Genomic DNA, 5,875 nt, shown 5'->3' with positions numbered 1-5,875 from the left:
GAGCCCAGGACAGACAGACGGAGCCCAGGACAGACACACAGAGCCCAGGACAGACACACGGAGCCCAGAACAGACACATAGAGCCCCGGACAGACACACAGAGCCCAGGGCAGACAGACGGAGCCCAGAACAGACACACAGAGCCCCGGACAGACACACAGAGCCCAGGGCAGACAGACGGAGCCCAGGACAGACAGACGGAGCCCAGGACAGACACACGGAGCCCAGGACAGACACACGGAGCCCAGGACAGACACACGGAGCCCAGGACAGACAGACGGAGCCCAGGACAGACACACGGAGCCCAGGACAGACAGACGGAGCCCCAGCCCTGCCGAGCCTCCCCATCACCGCTGGATGTCGGCCGCTCCCCGCGCTCCGGCGATGTCACTGCGGGCGCTGCTGGGGCCTCTTTTGGTCTCTTCTTTCCTTCCCCTAATGAAGTTCTGCTTTTCCCTGCTGGGAGATCCGTCAGTCACGAGCTTGTGTGCGCTGTGTTCGGCCGGCAGCTCATGCACGCCTGTGAGGAGTTTTATTTTGTAAATAGGATGTCCACAGCTCGCACTGACATTGTTATTGTGGTTAAAAATGTTCTTTGAAGGACAGCTGTCTCCTGCCTGTGTTCTGATGTGAGCCCAGCTGAAGCACGTTTGGAATATCTCCTGTCTGTTTCTCCAGTTTTCATGTCTTGGTTTGAGCCTTTATCACAGATCACTCGTGTTTTAGTGGTGGGCTTGGCAGTGCTGTCTTCATGCTTTCACTTGATGATGCCAAAGCCTGTTCCAGCCCCAATTGTTGTGTGGTTCTCTCCCAGCTGGCTCTGGTTCCCTCCAGGCTGTGTGCAGCCCAAAACCCAGCACTTGAGTAGCTGACAGAGGCTCAGCTCCCTGTCCATGAAGTTTCAAATAATAATAGCAGTGGCTGAATTGTTTTGGGAAGGTCTGAGGGCCCTGGAAGATGTAACATCCCAATGAACACAGTGACAGGGCTGCTGCCTGGTGAGGGTGGCTGTGAGCACCGAGCAATGAAAGGACCTCCCATTTCTGGTTCTCTTTGACTTGTGTGGCTTCCGCAGAGACATGCCTGAGTAGGAGGACTCAGCATCTAGAAAACTATTCTGTGTCATAAAACAGTAAATTCACTTTCTTTTTAGATGGGATTGCAGAGAAAACAACTGACCTTATTTCTGGCCAGAGATATTTCCCATGTGACATTTCCTTGATTCAAATAATCTCCTGTGCACAGCTCCAGAATGATTTCCACAGTGGTGATTATTGTGAAGGTGTAAATCCAGTAAACAGTCTGTATTGTTACTGTACAGTTTTAAATTGGAATAAATTTTTTTTCCCCATTCCAGACCTGGGGCCCTGTGGCATGTCAGGAGTCCCTGTGAGGGCAGGAGTCAGCTTGGGCAGAAATAGAATCCTCAGAAGGGTGAGCTGGAGAATGCAATGCTGACTTTCTCATGTCTGTAACAAACAACTCCTCTGTGAGTTCACCTGTCATTTTCCTAGGGCTTAAACCCACTCCATTTTTTAACCTTTGAACTACATGTATTTTATTATCTATTATAGTCTGTCACAGATACCACTGTGGAAGGGAACTGAGGAGCTTTTCACCTCTGTAGAGGCTTTTTCACCTCTGTATCCTTTCTAAGAGGTTTAGAATGGTTGGTGAGACTCTTGAACAGTCTCCTGTGTAGCAAAGTACAGCCTGGTTAAGTAGAGCCTGAAATACAGCTCAGCAGTGGGGGGACACCTGGTACGTGCAGCTTGGCAGCAGAATTTCCTAGCCAGTGTGCAGCAGTGAACGGAGAACAGAAGGCAGTGATTGATTTTTAAGGACTGATGTTGAATTTCTTGAAATCACAATGTGGAATCCTGAAACTCCATGGGTATTTATGCAGTTAGGGTTCTGCTTTTAAAGCTTAGGGCTCTGCACTTGTGTCTAGTCTTGTTTCTGATGTTGTCTTTGAAGTCCATCTGAATTCTTATGATGCAAAGAGATGTTTTTCACTTTAGAGTGAAAGAGTCCTGTTCTGAATGTGGCTCTCACGAATGGGAGAAATGCAGAGAGCTGATATTTGTCTTTCTGAGCTCACTTTTCTGGAAATGAAATAGACAAACAAAACTCCCCAGCCCACTGTGGGAAAGGAGCTCTGATGGGTCTTGGAGTCACGAAGCTTCGATTTAAGATTTGTAACTACGTGGGAGACCCGAATCTGAGTGTGCTGGGCTGCCTGACAGCAAAGAGAGACAGGATGAGCAAAAGAGTATCTGCAGAATCAGAGTGTTTCCCCAAGCACTGAGCAAATAGAGCATGTTCTGAGCAGTCTTGTAATTGTTTTTATAATGCATTAGCATTGCTTTGGTTGCTCCTGTTGCTTCGGTTCCTGTCTGGGTGTTTTCATCCTGAACTATTTCAGGAAATCCAACACCAAGGTCCTGCTCATCTAAAGGAGATAAAGTACAAAATCTCTCTGGAATGAAAAAAATTATTCTGTGACTTAAATAACTGATAGTGACCTTAGGAGGAACACACAGCTTCAAGCTTGCTTTTTCTTATGCCCTCAATGCTGTTCTTTGAGGTGGCTTTTCAAGCCCCTCTGAAGTGTGGTGTGAGCTTGTCCAGGCTGGACCAGCTGCAGGAGCAAGGCCCCAGATAAGACAGATGCATTGTGACAGATGCATTCTGAGTGTGTGTGTGAGAGTAAATGTTGGATGGGAGGAAGCCCTGAGGTCCAGTCCTCGTGAGACAGGGAGCCACGGCTCCAAATTTGTCATTTCCAGTCAAAAGCAAAAGAAGCGATTTGATGGTCAGACCCTTCCCTTGTCTCAGCCACTGCCAGGGCTCTGTGTTCCAGGAGCCCAGTGTGTGGGGATGCTCTGGTGGTGCCAACCTGCCCAACCAAAGTCTGCATCAGTGGAGAGCAGATAAATTGTACCCAGATTTACGTGGTTTGCAGAGCAGAATGACTGCAGATGCCGCAGTGGTTTAACAAGCTGGAGAAGGCAGTTTGTTCCTCGCAGGTGTCTCGTGCCCTGGACAGGCTGCAGTGGGTCTGGGTGAGGGCACTCACTGTCCCCATCCCTCGTGGCCAGGGGTACAAGCCGAGGGGCTGGGACCCAGAGCCCTGCTGCCACAGCCACGGTGGCTTCCCAAAAGCTGAGCCCGACCTCTGGAGCGTTTGGCACTCGGATTCTGGGCTGTTCATTCACAGAGACCTAAACAGGCTGTAACACACTGAGACTGAACCACCCACCTGTCCTGCTGGCCTGGGGTCCTCTGGGCATTGTCTGCACAGGTCTGATGTCCCTCAGCCACTGCTCTCCCACCTCAGTGCTGTGTGACCTTCTGCCCAGGCTGCCTCTGCCTGCTCTGCTTCCCAAATGAGCTGATTGATGCAGTTAAACTCGGTGCTCAGACATGATGCAGTTAAACTCGGTGCTCAGACAGCTGAATCGTGTGGAAGTTGCCCAGATGAGCAGTGACAGAGAGAAATAAGAGCTCATGGACCAGGCCAGAGCTCCCTTTCCTGTTCCTGGGGGAGAGGCACGTGGGGGGCTGTAACTCCCTGGCATCAGTGGCTGCTCCTTTGCTTTTGTCTTCATAAGCCTGAAACTCTTTTTCCCCACTTCCCTGCATATATCTCAATTTCAAATTTGTCTGAAATCAGGATTTTGCAATGTAGTTGGTCCTCATTAATTTTAATACTCCTGCATGAAATTCTAGGTTCTGGGAATCTCATGGTGTTTGTTTTAAAGTCACACCTTAGTTGGCAGATTTGAAGACACCTCGGGATTCTGATGATTGCAATGCACATTCTGAATCTTTGGCTATTTCCAAAGCACTATTAAAAATAAAAATGACACATTAGGGAAGTTGGGGAAATCTTTCTTTTTTGTTTGATTGAAGAGAGAAACCATGGGAAAAGATCTGACACGGTGCTGGGGTGAGGTACTGACAGCAATACTGAACCTCCAACTGCTGGCCCTTGGCTGTAGTTAAGAATCCACAGGAAATGTCTGGTTTTAGGTTTAGTCATAAACTGAAAGTTCAGACCATATTTGTTAAAATGTTTGCAAAGCTTCATAATCTGGAATGATTCTGTGTCCAGTTGTGAGCAAACATCAACTCATTTTATTTTCTGCTTGTGCAAAGCTGATCTTCCTGTACTTGTAGGGTTTTTTTAAAACCCAAACTGCAGCACTGGCAGCTGTTTCTGTGTGTCTCACTCAGTTTCTCCTTTTCTGTGGAGTCACTTAACAGCTCAGGGAACTTTTCCAGGTCTATAAAGACAAAGTGATGGTTCAGTAAACCTTTACTGCATAATGGTCTGTCCTTCCTGCAGAAGTGCTGTGGGAAGAGAGCAGATACTGGAATGTGAGTGCCCCAAGTGTGTGAGGAGCTTGCTTGGGGTGTGTGAGGCTGGGAAAGATGTAAAAGGATTTATTTACCCAGTCCTGAAAAAAACCTGGCCTCAGTTCATCCAGCAAAGTAAGGAACAAGGCTGAGAGATGGATCAGAGGCTTGGTTTGATACTTGGGACTTGCCACTCACAGCGTGGGATTGCAGCAGGATCAGGGGCATGGAACCATTTCCTGCCTAGGGAAGCTCTTGGAGGAGGATTTTTTCAACATAAATGAAAAGCTGGAAATGTAGCATCCCTTTTGAACACAGGTTTTGATCACTATCCATCCCCCTGGTGCCTGCACATAAATTCTTGTCATTCTAATATCAGTAATCTGGTATTAGGTGGTGGGGTGTGAAACGATTGCACAATATAAATAATTTTTTCAAAGCCTGAAAAGCAATTAAAAAGTTACCTAAATTTATATTGTGGAAGTGTTTTCATCTGTCTATGCCAGTGATCTTTCACAGCTGCAATTACGTAAATTTATGTAGGCAAATACCAAGCCCTGCCATGCAGGGAACCAAATGTTTTTGCCATAAATGACAAAAGATCTCCCACAAAGCAGCAGATTCCCCTCTGCAGCAGGCTGGTTCCCTTGCTTGGAGGGCAGAACCTGCAGAGCCTCAGTTTGACAGAGTCAGGGAGCTCTGAAAGAACCATATAAATATCTTTTATGTATTTTCTTTAACAAACACACCCAGAACACATTCTCCTGTGTAGTCCCTGTGGGCAGGTTCAGGCTGGAGCAGCTCTGCCGGTGGCTGGGAAATCCCTGGGGCTGCAATTGCTGCAGGAGATGAGTGTGCAGCCAGGGGAGGTGTCCAGAGCTGGAGCACAGCCCTGGGCAAGGGGACAATCCTGCTGCTGCTGCTGCTGCTGCTGCTGAGCAGTGCTCTTGGATCAGGAGAAGTTACTCACAGCCTTGGAGAAGACCAAAATGTTTAAAAACTGGAAAGGACCAAATGTTTAAAAACTTTTCACCCTTAGATCTGTTTGCACTAAAATGAAATGCAGTGACAGAAAGGTGAAGGACTTGTTATTTCTGTTCCTGTAGATCCTTTGTTAAGTAAAATGAAGATATTCAGCTCCAGAGCTGCTGTCTGAAAGCCTTAGCAGATACTTTAGGCCCTGGTGTGTTTTCCCTGTACAACAATAAAATCAATTAAAATAAATTTAATTAATTTAAAAAAAATCAATTGAAATCAATTTAATCAATTGAAAAAAATAAAAAAGCTGCTCTGAAAAAGAAAGTTATAAAAGAGATTATATTTGCATGGAGCAGGTTGGTGGCTTTCAGCTGTTACCTTGTTACAGACAGAAATACTTTACTGAGGTGTAAAAATCATGGGAAAACCAGCAAACCATTCTTTCTGGATTTAAATGTCCCAGAGTTTTCAGACAGCTGTACTTGTGTGTTCCCAGATGGCTCCAGGATGTTCTTGCCTCCTTCTGCACCAGCAG

Source organism: Parus major, chromosome 9 (assembly GCF_001522545.3).
Source record: "Parus major isolate Abel chromosome 9, Parus_major1.1, whole genome shotgun sequence".
In the NCBI taxonomy this organism is placed as follows: Eukaryota; Metazoa; Chordata; class Aves; order Passeriformes; family Paridae; genus Parus; species Parus major.
The sequence above is the reverse complement of the archived record's forward strand: the minus strand, read 5'-3'. Positions refer to the sequence as shown.